At 48.5% G+C, this 12,544-nt stretch overlaps 1 protein-coding gene across 3 annotated transcripts in view; it reads left to right on the top strand.

Moving 5' to 3' along the window:
* LOC135910434 (carboxypeptidase M-like) overlaps positions 1-12,544 on the top strand; it is a 314,184-nt gene that overhangs the window by 133,073 nt on the left and 168,567 nt on the right. The window lies entirely within an intron of this gene.

The following is a 12,544-nucleotide window of genomic DNA, read 5'->3' as shown; positions in this document are numbered from 1 at the left end:
GGATGAATGGTCTGGGGCATTGTCCAAAGCAGGTCTTCTGCTACAATCAAGTTTCCCGAGTAAAGCAGTTTGTCAACAAGTTGTTGCTTAGTGCTTGGACTTGCTTGGAGACCAGCGTCTGCAGGCGGGCGCTGGTCTCCGGTGAGAGCTGGTCTACGGTGAGAGCTTTATCCTTCCCGTGAAGGTTGCGCTCCCACTTTTTGCGGAGTTCATCGTCTTTTGGTGCCGCAAACAACGACGCTTTGGGTCCACTTGGGTAGCCCGTGCGGCAGCCCGGAGCGAAGCAGTGTGAATCCGTCCGCCTCTTCGCCATGCCGGGGGCTGCACGCGGCGAAGACGCACAGGGCACACGGTCCGCACGAGAAGGCCCTTCGCACGAAGCACAAGGCCAACCGTATGCACACCACTCTCAACAGTCTTGCGAAACGCAGGAGAGGCAGGCTGACGAATGCCTATCCGTGCCCCACGCAAGCCCAGCCGTCCGCGCCGCAATATGAAAGAGAGCGGCAGCGCCTCTAGCGGCTTTCCAGAGCCTAACGGGCCGCGGGAAAAGCAGGCGCGCCATTCCGGTCGTGTCACTATAATGTATTCTAGTTCACTGTAAAGGAAACTAAGGAGAGGCCCTGACGTCACTCTTTGTGAAGCAAAAGTGAAGCCGGAAGTTGGCGTTGCTCATGGCGATGCTCCGCCTTTTGTGCCACCCTCCTCTCTTGTTTATATCTTTCGCGAAACCACGCCGCGCTGCGCGTGGTTTCGCGCGCGGAGCGCGCGCGCTTGCGCAACATCCGGCAGAGCACGGTGCAGGTAACACAGCGCAACAAGACACGGTGACTAACGCAAACCCGCCCACACAGCGCCTTTGCCACGGCACGAAACCTACCAGAGCAACAAGTGTGAGCGCTCAAAAAATCAGAACAACGCCGCCATTGTGGCCCAAAAGGCGTGGCCATGCAGCAAAAAAATAAAAAAGCAGCAAAAAAATGAGAACCCATACGTCATTTCCGCCACACGGAAATGACGTATAGCGCGCGGAGGGGGTAGGGCCTCTCCTTAGTTTCCTTCCTCCGTGTTTCGCGCGAATCACGGGGCGGCTAGGCAAGCAAGTGCAAGTGATACCGGGTGATCGCACGTTTCTGAAGCAAGTCCAAGTGATAGCGGGTGATCGCGCGTTTCAGGCGCAGACCAGGCTAAGAGTGCGAGAATTGGGCCTATATGGTTGTGTGGTGTCTATTTTCGTCTTTTCCGTATACAGTATATATAGGGTTTGAGCGTTACCACCACGCACCATGCGTTGCAGGCATATTGTGTGATGGCGTGTCTTCGCGATGTGTTATCAGCTAGCTACAAGTGACACCGCATTTGGCATTCATACAGATCTGAGAATTTGGCTTCCTCGACGCGGAGTGCTCATGGGTGCAGCAGTTTATGTCGCTACGAGTGTAGAAAAATAGCTCATTCAATATCGTTTCAGTGGCGTCACTTAACGTGTAAGGCTCGATATTGAAGTGCTCTTTCTCGGAAACGGTAAAACAAAAATAAAAGACGAGAGGTGATCTCAAGAAAGAACACACATTTATTTAAATGATACAAGCACTTGCGATACCGACGAACGAAAACAGATGAAAAAAAATTCCGGATGAATGATTGAGAAACAACGTGGATGGGAAAATATAAAGCGGGACAAGATCATTATGACACAGTTGAGAGCTGGATTTGTTTCAGAACCATTGTATTTCTAAGCGCCTAAATGTCAGATCACTCGACTTAAAGATGGACAGGGCATTCTCGCTTGCTCTATACTAGCTATTCTGTGCAGTGCGAAGCTGCATATCGGGTCGACAGTTTGACACGTCCCGCAGGATATTTCCAGTCGTCTGCACTTGCTTGCCAGAAATCTTCTGCGGTGAAGCCGTCGCGGCGGCTCAGAGGCTTTAACGTTCCGCTGCTGATTACAGGGCCGCAAGTTTGATCATAGGCGTGGAGGTTGTATTTAAATGGATGTGATATACAAAAACGCCATAGTGCTGTGAGGTATCGCCACATATAAAGAACCCCCAGGTGACCTAAATTAATAGACAAACTTTCGGTACTGCATAATTTGTAGCCCGTGTGTTACTTCGGACCATAACCTCCTTGTTGTTTCACCATTCCCACCCCAGGGGTATAAGTATACGTGAAGACTGAAGACAGGCCAATCTCGTCCATCGTGGATTGCTATAGCCACCTTAGCGATGTGGTTAGATGCTCCATCCAACTACAAACAGAGATAACACGGGAAGCGGTCTTTGGCAGAAAGCGAGGCAGCAGCCCTGTATGCGACAATATTTTGGAGCTCTGATCTAGTAGTAGAAATCATTTTGACGGCAGCTTTGAGTTTCCTACGGGTCGTGTCTTGACACGGCAACACCTCCACAGAACTCTGCAAGTATGTAGGAAGCAATGCTAAGAGGGCAGACAAAAGCTGTTGAATGCCGAGCTGGAATGAAACTAAGTTCTTTTGGCGTGAAAAAAAAAAGCGACATATGAACCCACTCGATCATTTCTTATCCTAGCAATCCATTTTACAAGCATGGTTGCTATGTGCCGACACGCTTTTCGTTATCATATCTTGGATGTTTTTCGCATTGACGAACTTTGTGATGATAAAGCTTGCCCGCGGCACGGCACGTAAAACTGTCGACCGAAAGCCGGACTGGCCAATGAGAAGAAGAATGCCAAGTATCGGTCCAGTTGGCGAAGTATAAAGTCTACCTCCGCTGAACAAACCTTGCATTCCAAATGGCACCCCGTTTGACACCAGAAGAGCGGCGAGCTATAGCGGTGATGGGAAAGACAATGTCACAACGAAAAATATGCGAGTTGACAGGGCGCCCAATGGCAACGGTTAACCGCGTTTTACAAGCCTTCAACCGTTAGGATAAAATAGCTGATGCTCTCCGTGCAGCAAGCTACAAGAAGACGACGGTTGAAGAGGACCAGCAGATTGTGGCGGCAGCTTTCCTGGATCCGTTCCTGAGTGCACGGGAAATTCGGGACGAGCTGGGTTTGGATAATGTGAGCGACTCCACTATAAGACGGCGCCTGCGTGAAGCAGGCATTAATTCCTACATCGCCGCCCAAAAGACACTTTTGCAGCAAAGCCACGTGGCCCAAAGGATGGAGTTTGCCTCAGTGGTAGAATTCTGGTCACCTTCGAACTGGCGCGCCGTGGTGTTCAGTGACGAGGCATCCTTTTGCACCCGCTTGGGTCAACAAAGGCGCGTGTGGCGTCCTGAGAACTGCCGGTAAGTGTCGGGGACTCATGGACATGGGGTAGCTTGCGGATCTTTGTCTTTCTCTCCGCAGCTTTGAACACATCAACGATGAAATAACTATCACAGTTGCAGGTCCAGCAAATTGTATTTGTGCGATCCGAACTGTTTGTTCTAATACTGTACCTCTTTGAGGAAGGTCTGTCTATAAAGATGCGAAATTCTGTTAATATCAAGTGTCTCCTGCGCAGCTTGGAATCAGTGCGATCCGCATGTTTTCAACTGATTCACATGGAGTGTGGCCTTCTATGTCATCCTGTTGCTAAATACCTTATCGTTGAGGTCACCGCTTAATCTGACGTTGCGGGAGCACCCAAATTCAGAAATTACTTCTTTCTAGCAAATTGCAAAATAAACAGAGTGATACCATTTGGACGGCAAGAGCAAAATAATAACAGCACAGAAATGCAAAATCATATCAGTAAGGTATTAGCTTTCACTGAATTTGCCTAAATTTCGCCGTAGGAGTTTCCTCGCGGCTTTCTTTATGTCAGCTGCAAAAGTATGCTGTTCGCACCTGTAGGCACGCCTGTGAACACTTGATCCGGATAGCACAATAATATATGTCGGTATTTTTCTCGCACTGCAGGTGGGATCCACGCTACGTGTGGAGTATTCGTTCAAGCGGCCGAACAACAGTCCACGTCTGGGGCACTATTTCTTATCAAGGTCTGGGGCCGATACACAGAATTGAAGGAAGAATCAAGTCGTCCAGCTATTCATGGATACTTGAAACGGTGCTCCTTCCATACGTTCTCGACGGGCCATTTCCCGATGGACTGTTTCATTTCCAACAGGATGGAGCACCCATTCATACCGCCAAAGCTGTGCGAGACCTCATGGACGAGCTGGGCATCATGCCCCTAGATTGGCCAGCGCGCAGTCCGGACCTTAATATAATAGAAAACGTCTGGGGAATCCTGAAAAAAAAATCTAAGCAAAAGAAGTGGACTCAGTGTCGCCACAGGTGAACAACTGTGGAAAGCTATTGAGGCTGAGTGGAATCGCCTGAGAGGTGTGCCCAACTTTGCGGACCCCCTCTACGACTCGTTACCGGGCAGAATAGTCAGTGTTAAAGCGGCCCAGGGGGATGCGATACCATACTGAGTGGAGCGATCCCGGAAAGTGATCACTTTGCCACATTCGCCTACTCCTAAAACTTTTGCAGCAATGCCACCGCCTGAGCCCTTCATGGATGTTATATCCGAGTCGACATTCATCCTTCTCCTGTACTGCATTGGTTTTCGCGGGTTGATTGGTTTATCTTTAATTTTTGTTTTATGCGAAGCATATTACGAGAGCTTAACCCAGCTCCTCAGGCGCGGCGGTGTCGCCATGAAACCACGTGACACCGTGACGTCACGACAGAGGAGAAGTGGCTTTGGCTCAATTCTTGCAAGACGGGCTGGGTGGGAATCGAACCAGGGTCTCCGGAGTGTGGGACGGAGACGCTACCACTGAGCCACGAGTACGATGCTTCAAAGCGGTACAAAAGCGCCTCTAGTGAATGCGGTGTTGCTTTAGAAACGAGCTGTTTCTAAGGCGTGCGTCTCTTGCTCAGGCGCACATTTCGTTGCCGCGCCGAACGCTGCTTTGCTCGACGCTCACCGCGTCCAATGCGGGGCGCGTAGTCGCTGCCCTGCAGCCCATTGTCTTACACCCCTTGGCGGGTCGACGGGAACGCTGTCGCGTTCCACTCTTGAAGGCGAAGCAGTAATGCATGAGTTGTTTCTTCGTCTAGCCGAACCAAATATAGCCAAGCAACAGCAGTTCACCAGGCTGAACAGTGGTTCAACAACTAAAATAAAGGCTAGTATGCTTCGCATCCTGGGCTTAACCTTACCTAAGCCACAGCCATTTTTTTCTGTTTCACTTCATAAATATCTTCTTCTCCCATTATATTGCTGTCCAGCAACTTTGTTTTTCATTCGCTTTTTCATGAATTACTTCAGATTGTGTGTGTTTATTTTATCGGTTGTATCCCACGCCAGTTTGTACCATTTAAATAAATGTGCCATTCTTTCTTCAAACCACCTTCCGGTGCTTTTTTTTGTAGTTCTAGAGAAACCGAACTTGAGTTTAGAGTGTTACAGACGCCAATCAAACTATCGTAGAGGAGTCATTTACTCCGCTACACTTGCAGCGGCATAAAAAACCCCAGAGGCAGCCGAGTTGGCCGCGGTCTGAAAAGACGCGAAATGCGCTGTCGACCTTAGCTAAATACGCAGTGCAGATACGCGCCGAAAGACATTATGGCCGCGGCGAGTGGTGCCTGTGCAGAAATGCGCGGTGATCTGCTATCACTCGCGCTTGCTTGCCTGGCCGTCTCCTTAAGGCGCGCTCACACTAGCGGGAGACTTCCCGCAGCGGCACAGCGTAAACGACGCCGCTGCGTCGCAGCTGCTCGGAATGACGATCACACTGCGCGCGTTTTCTCGCTGCGGTTCTTGGGATGTAGAGAGAGGAGGCGTTGAGGGAGGACCCTCGAGGCAGGAACACACAGGACAGCGCGCCGAGCAACAGCCGAGTGTCCCGCAGCACGCGCGCAGCCTCCTGCCTCCGCCGACGGGGTCACTGAACAGGGACCGACGTCACGGTTCACGGTCGGCCCCCATTGGCTGTTCTCGACAGCGGCACGGCAAAAATAGGTACAGGACCCATCGCTCTGCGGGACGGCAGAGCAGCCTGTCTGCGGGAGAAAAACCGGTCTGTGCGGGAAGCGGCGTGCGGGAAACGTCCTGCGTTGTGCGTTTTCCCGCTAGTGTGAGCGCGCCTTTACACTCGTGAAACACGGCGGCATGGCGACGCTCTCGCCGCTCTCACAGCGTCACAATTGCCGACAGCGCGTCCCTGGCGGCACGAAACGAACTCGCAAGGCGGTGGCTGGACAAGGAAGCGATGAGCAGGCATGCCTCGGTTTCTACCGCGCATGCGCGTGGGACACATATCTCAAACCCAGACCGCAACGTTAGGTGGCGCTGACTTGCTCCGCAGAGCACCGTCGGCGCGCTCTAGACAAGGCTGCTCAGCACTGTACCTTCGATGACTCACGTATAAAAGCCGAGGCGCTTGCCCCGCAAATCAGATTTCGATGATTGCCGATGGCGTTCGCCGCTATTGTTGTGCTTTGAGTGTAGCTTTCTTTTTTTGGCGCAGGTTCGCCCAATAAAACATTAGTCAAATTATTCGCAGTATTGCTGCTGTGTCCTTCGCCCGTCACTACTACGTGACATGTGGTGGAGGTGCTTTTGCGTTCATGTACCGGACGCCCCGGTTAACCCCGCACAAAGACATTACCAGCGACGCCCCGTACTATCGATCAAGCCGCAGGATACAAGACCTACCCCTGGAGCGCGGACTTCTACCTGAAACGACCGGGAAGATTTTGGCCAAGTCAACAACCGCATTCGCAGCCCCAGCGTCACCCATCGTGCTGCAGCAGCCAAGGGAGCCACCGACCTTCCGCGTATCATCGTTTGAAGACCCGGAAACTGGCAAGAAACGTATGAATGGGTCGCTACATTTAACAACTGGAACAGCAACGAAAAGCTTGCGCCATGTATACTTCTCATTTGAGGACGCCGCCAAGACGTGGCTCAAGAATCGAGGAACGATCTTAACAACTTGGGACCTATTTCGCCGAGTCTTCTTGCAGACATGCGTGAGCGTCTTGCACAAAAAGCGAGCGCAAGCAATGCTGGAAACCCAAGGGCGAGTGCCCAACGAAACCATCGCAGTGTCGACGGAAGAGATGACCCATCTTTTCCCACATGCCGGCCCGGAAATGTCCCCGGAGAAAAAAGTCCGCTTCCTGATGCGGGGCCTAGAGCAAGAACGTTTTCCTGGACTGACCTAGAACCCCCCGAAGACCGTAGTGGAGTTTTTGACGGAGGCAACGGCGATTGAGAAGACGCTGGAAATGCGCACTCGTCGATACAACCGCCGCGTGCTTTCGCAGAAGAACGAAATCCAAGCACTAGGCTCCGACGAGCTTCGAGAGACGATTAGAACCATCGTACGCGAAGAACTGCGCAGGATGTTCCCTTCGGCGCTGCCAGAAGTAGCATCTATTGCTGACACCGTCCGACAGGACATTCAGCAGTCACTTGGAGTCCTCGAATCGCCCCGGCCTCAGCCAGAAGCCATGTTACGTAAGAAGGAAAGAAAATGCCACTACTATACACCGCAGCAGTTTCGGAAAAACTGGATAAGTTTAAATTTAAGGTACACTATGGCACGTTTATACTACAGCGAAAAAACTTCGCCTCCGCCTCCATTCCACCCTGTGAACGTGGAAGTACAGCGAAGCTGTTGGCGACAGTAGACGCCGTTACAAATGCGGCACTGCCACACACGACCTACTATGGTGAGCAATATGAGCGGGAACACAGGAGCGCGTGTCATTTAGCCTCGAACCCTGCTATGGTTGATACGTGGCGGCCCCTGTCGGAAACAAAGTGAAAAGGAGGACGCTGTTCTAATAACTGTTGGCAATCCCCACCATGTGTCTCTTTATACAAAGTGCGGAACTTCGCATCAACAGTGCACATTGATAAAGCTGTTTGATATTGCGGTTACTGATAACTTTGTGCACCGTAGAGTTGCCAATGGCCACACAATTTTGAAGCGTAAACATTTGAGAGCTACTTCCCTGGGAAATCTGTGCGTCTGGCTATCTGTCCGGAACGCGTGACACGATGCGCTCCATAATATATACATCAGGTCCTGTGGGGGTACATCCGAAGCTAAGCTAAGCAAGGAACAGGCGCCTAAGAGCGGCGCTCTCTCAAGAAAGAAAAGAAAAAGAAAGTGTGACGAAAAAAAAAAATGAATCGCTGCAAGTTACTGGGCATGTAACAGTGTTATCGGCTATCGGCGGCCAGTGAAATACTAGACAGTTTTAGTTACACGTACGTAGAGGTTTCACGTACGCAAACTTGAAAAGCTAACGTACCTTACGTGCACGCCGTCTGAAACGCTTTTAGCTACACGTACGCGACGCAGGCCAAGAGGGACCCCGTAGCTCCATCTATCGGGAAATGTGAACACGGCGTTAGCCAATGAAATCCTGTCGCCGTGTTTCGATGCGAGACGTCTGCGCACGCGCGGCCCGCTAACGTTTGTTCGTGATCTTGCGGAACTCCCGCGCGAAGCTGTCTACGTGCGCAAGAAACGCACGCAAAGAATTGAATCTCACGTACGTCCGTGAGACGCGCGCGCGCCCGCTACGTTGTACGCATGCGCACTGCTGACACATAGAAACTCTACGTACGCAAAGCCTCTACGTACCTGTAACTAAAACTGTCTACTGTAAGCTGCCGTTTTCGACAAACGCAGGCGCGGTGGGAGTGCAAACAGTTAGCGGAAGAGAGTCCCCCTTTCCTCTCTGCTTTCGACAGCGCCATCCGCGTGTCGCTGAAACTCGGTTTCGAGGCTATTTGCCGCGCGTTCGCGTGTTCCCGCTCATATTGCTCGCACGTAACGCTCGCACGTGCGTGCGTGTAAGTGGAGCATACATCTTCATTCTTTTAGACGTTCCACTTAGCACAAGTGCATTATTAAACTAAATTAATGCTTTAAGGTGTGTTGCATCAGTAAATGCGTTAAGTACAACTTACACAAGCTGCAGACGGTATTGAGCAACAGAAAGCTGTATCGGGAGTTTTGATGTTGCTCTGCAATTTTCTCATTGGCCCTTTTCATCTAATTATAATATTTGAGATGTTGATAAAGGAAGGCTAATTATGTAATTAGGAGGGATGCAAAAAATAATCTACGCATCTGGCATCTGGCATAATCTGGCATTTGCATATATTTAAATCTTAGTGCATAATAGTAGGGACAGCCTGTATATATGTGCGAGCATTTGATGTCACGCTCTTCCTCTGTTTCAGTACCCTCTTTTAATTGTGCAACAAACGTTATGAACTTTTACTCAGCCTCTGATGCGCGAGCTTCTCATTTGACGCGACATACAAGTTTTAAATGCACTAGTAGTAACATATAATGTAAATGAAGCGTTTTGTTTCCAAACAATCAGCGCGCAACCATTCCAGAAAATGTAACTTCGATTTCGTAAATATTTAAATATTCCTTATTGAATTCTTTTTCGCCAATATGAAAATAATAGTATTTATTGTTTCCAAATATTCGTATTCTGTTATAATATTTAGCCTATTTAATGACACGAATAACAAGAATTCGCCTAGATCAAACAAAATGTCATGGCTTCACAACAAACAATGTAAGCAGAATTGCGATTTTTTTGTAGTATTTGTACGCATCTGCCTCGCTTCGCCTCGTCCACAAATTTCATAGCCAGGCATTCGGTGCTTGTTGCCCTGAACGATGCCTACGAGGTACAATGCACGTGGTTGCCTCGTCGGATGCCATTGGTGCGACTTGTGGCGCTTGTTCTATCTTCAAGCACCTTCAGTGCAGGGTAATTTAGCTCCTCATGCTGCGATATGTCTTGACCCATCGACAAAGGTATCAATTTTAACTTTAGGCGAGCGGCTGCGCCGTGTTAAATCGGGAAGTGTACGAGCTCTTACTCCTACTAGGTGGTGAAAGGTCCGCTGATGATAGATTCGTTATCTCCTGGACCTACTAGAACGGTAACTTTTGGTAGTTCTTCGCACCACGCTGTAGTTGGCTCTCTTCATTGGATCACTGTTATGGTATGTTTCCTCTTTCCACCTACGTCGTCATTTGGCTGTGTGCCTTCGTGGTTGCTTTTTTTTCTGCAAAGCGTGTTCCTTACAGCGCCACGTCTTGCCACTGCCTCGCCGATGAATGCCATTACAACGTGTAGCAACACTGCCTTCAATGTTTTTTCTTTTAATTTCCGTTAAGAAGAAGCTTTAGCTCGGGTCCAACTCTGACGCGGTCTATTCAAATACACGCAAAAACGAAAAAACGTTTTTCTGAGATAACCACCGGACCGATTTTAATGAAATTTGTTGCATTTGAGAGAGAAAGTTAAATTCTAGTGACTGTGGGGAGCAGAATTTCGATTTATGGCTTGAATTTGGTTTAAATGATTTTCAAAATAGAAGCACGAAGTCTACAAACTAATAGCTCTGCATCAAGAACAGATATCGTGGTTCTGTAAACGGCATCCATTTGATCATTCAAAGCGGATAGATTTCACATGTCATTTCACATTTTACGTGTTTGTTACGTTGTTTACGAGGGTTCTGCAAAAGTTGTAATTACATATTAATAAATTTTTGAGATTCACGTGTAAGATGTCAAATTTGTCCGCTTTAGATGTGCTATTAAGTACAATTCACAGAATTGCGATATCGTCTATCGGAGCTGTAAACTTTATAGTTTCGTTTTCAGAAAATTTGCTATTTTCGCCAATTTTTTATAAAAATTGACGATCTAAATTGAAAATTCGAAACCAATATTCACTAGATTTTACGTTTTTCTTTAAAATGCAACAGACCTCATCAAATTTGGTGCAGTGGTTGCCGAGAAAAACAAATTCTCCTTTTACATGTATTTACATAGGAGCACCCGAGCTGAAGCTTCCTCTTAAGGACAGCCTAATAATGTAGGCGCTTTGTCTGTTTGCGGCCCTACCCGTCGCGAGCTGGTGACCTGATGCACTGACCTGGTGCAGTGACATGGCGAGCACAAACTGGAGGATCGTGCAAGTCTGAATTTTGCTGCTCATAGGTGATCGGTCATGTCACATCGTCGTTGGCCTTGTGTGTGTGTAAGGCGCATCAACGGAGAACCATTGAAGTCCCATCTGGCCCAAAGGGAATCAGAATTAAATGTGGTTCCTTTAACTAGTGGAATCTTTGAAACGTGAATGAGCATGGCGCTGTTTGATCTCGCAGTTTCACTTGTTGAAGTTTGGAATTCTTTATACTAAAATTTCCCCAACAAGCCCTTGACATCGTCTGAATAATATTCCGAATATCGGTAGGTCCATTGGTCATGCGAATTGCGGTTGAGTGGTTCTGCTCGTCAAGGTCCTGTACTCCTCACCTTGACTCTTGCTGCATGAGGTGTGCCCGTTGGTTCGATGTAACGTCTGTATTGTGCTCATGGGTCAGGTTTAGGCAATGGCATGATGGGGGTAGCCAGTGTATGGACAAAGGAGCACGTCAACTAAATGTAAACATATAGTGACAGTGAAGTAGCAGCACGAATCACATAAAATGCGAAGTATTCCAAATAGGCCAGCTTCTCCCCGAGAAGAAAACATTAAAATGGCAAGCATAGTGGCGATCTGGTAATCGATCATCGAATGCAAGCGTTACAAATGAATACACATGCGTTACGGTACCTTCCAGAGCAAATACGGGCTTTGGTTTTGTGCCTAGCCACCACGCTGCTAGCTGACAATAAAAATAGAAATTTGAAACCTGAAAAAGGAGCTCCTGCAGCCGCGTCTAGTTTGGAGCCATATTTGCTCTACCACACTTGTACAACTTCTGTGAGATGTCTGCAGAATCAGAATCAAGTCTATAACGCAAGGATGTGTTGCAGTACAATAATATGCAGGAGGAGGTCTCAATTCAGTGACTGTCATGAAACGTTATGTGAAAAGTATAAGCATGATGTAGAGAGAACTTGTAGCACTTAATATAAAAAATAAAAACCGAAACGGGGACGCGAAGTTTATTGAAGCTTTCCTTGTGGCATCTGAAGGTTTAGATGCAGCAGTCAGAAAGGGTGGTGCGTCGTGTTTCTCCACAAAAGTCCACCGCTGTGGCCAAGAACCACTGCGAGACGCACACATAGAGTAATTATGCAGTCATATTCTGTTGAGTGTACAGCCTGTATCACCGTTTTCATCGCTCAATCGCGGTGATATGGAGTCTAAAAGATAGCTGCCACAGGGGCGACGGGGTAGGTGCCACTGGGTCTTAGTTTGCTTGAAATTTGATATCTTCCCTTTAGAAACACTTTGTTTTACTTACTGTAAATATAAATCCTAAAACATATGATCTCTACATGACAGTTGGCTACATAACCGATAAATTACTAATGCAGCCATACTCAACAAATTATGAATGATACGTATTACGTAGATGTCAGCTACAGTTGGATCTGCGAATTTATGTACTAGTTTTCTGTCCGGCACCTATCTCTGCTTCTATTGTTTGTTGTCACACCGCGTGGCTCAGAGGTCTGGGGCTACTTCTCCCCTGTCTTCACTTAATGCTGCCCTCGACTAAGGCAGTAAGGTGGCCAGGCGGGAGTTCGTCGAC

The sequence above is a fragment of the Dermacentor albipictus genome, chromosome 8 (assembly GCF_038994185.2).
Source record: "Dermacentor albipictus isolate Rhodes 1998 colony chromosome 8, USDA_Dalb.pri_finalv2, whole genome shotgun sequence".
NCBI classification, from domain to species: domain Eukaryota; kingdom Metazoa; phylum Arthropoda; class Arachnida; order Ixodida; family Ixodidae; genus Dermacentor; species Dermacentor albipictus.
This window is presented reverse-complemented; position numbering and strand designations above follow the sequence as displayed.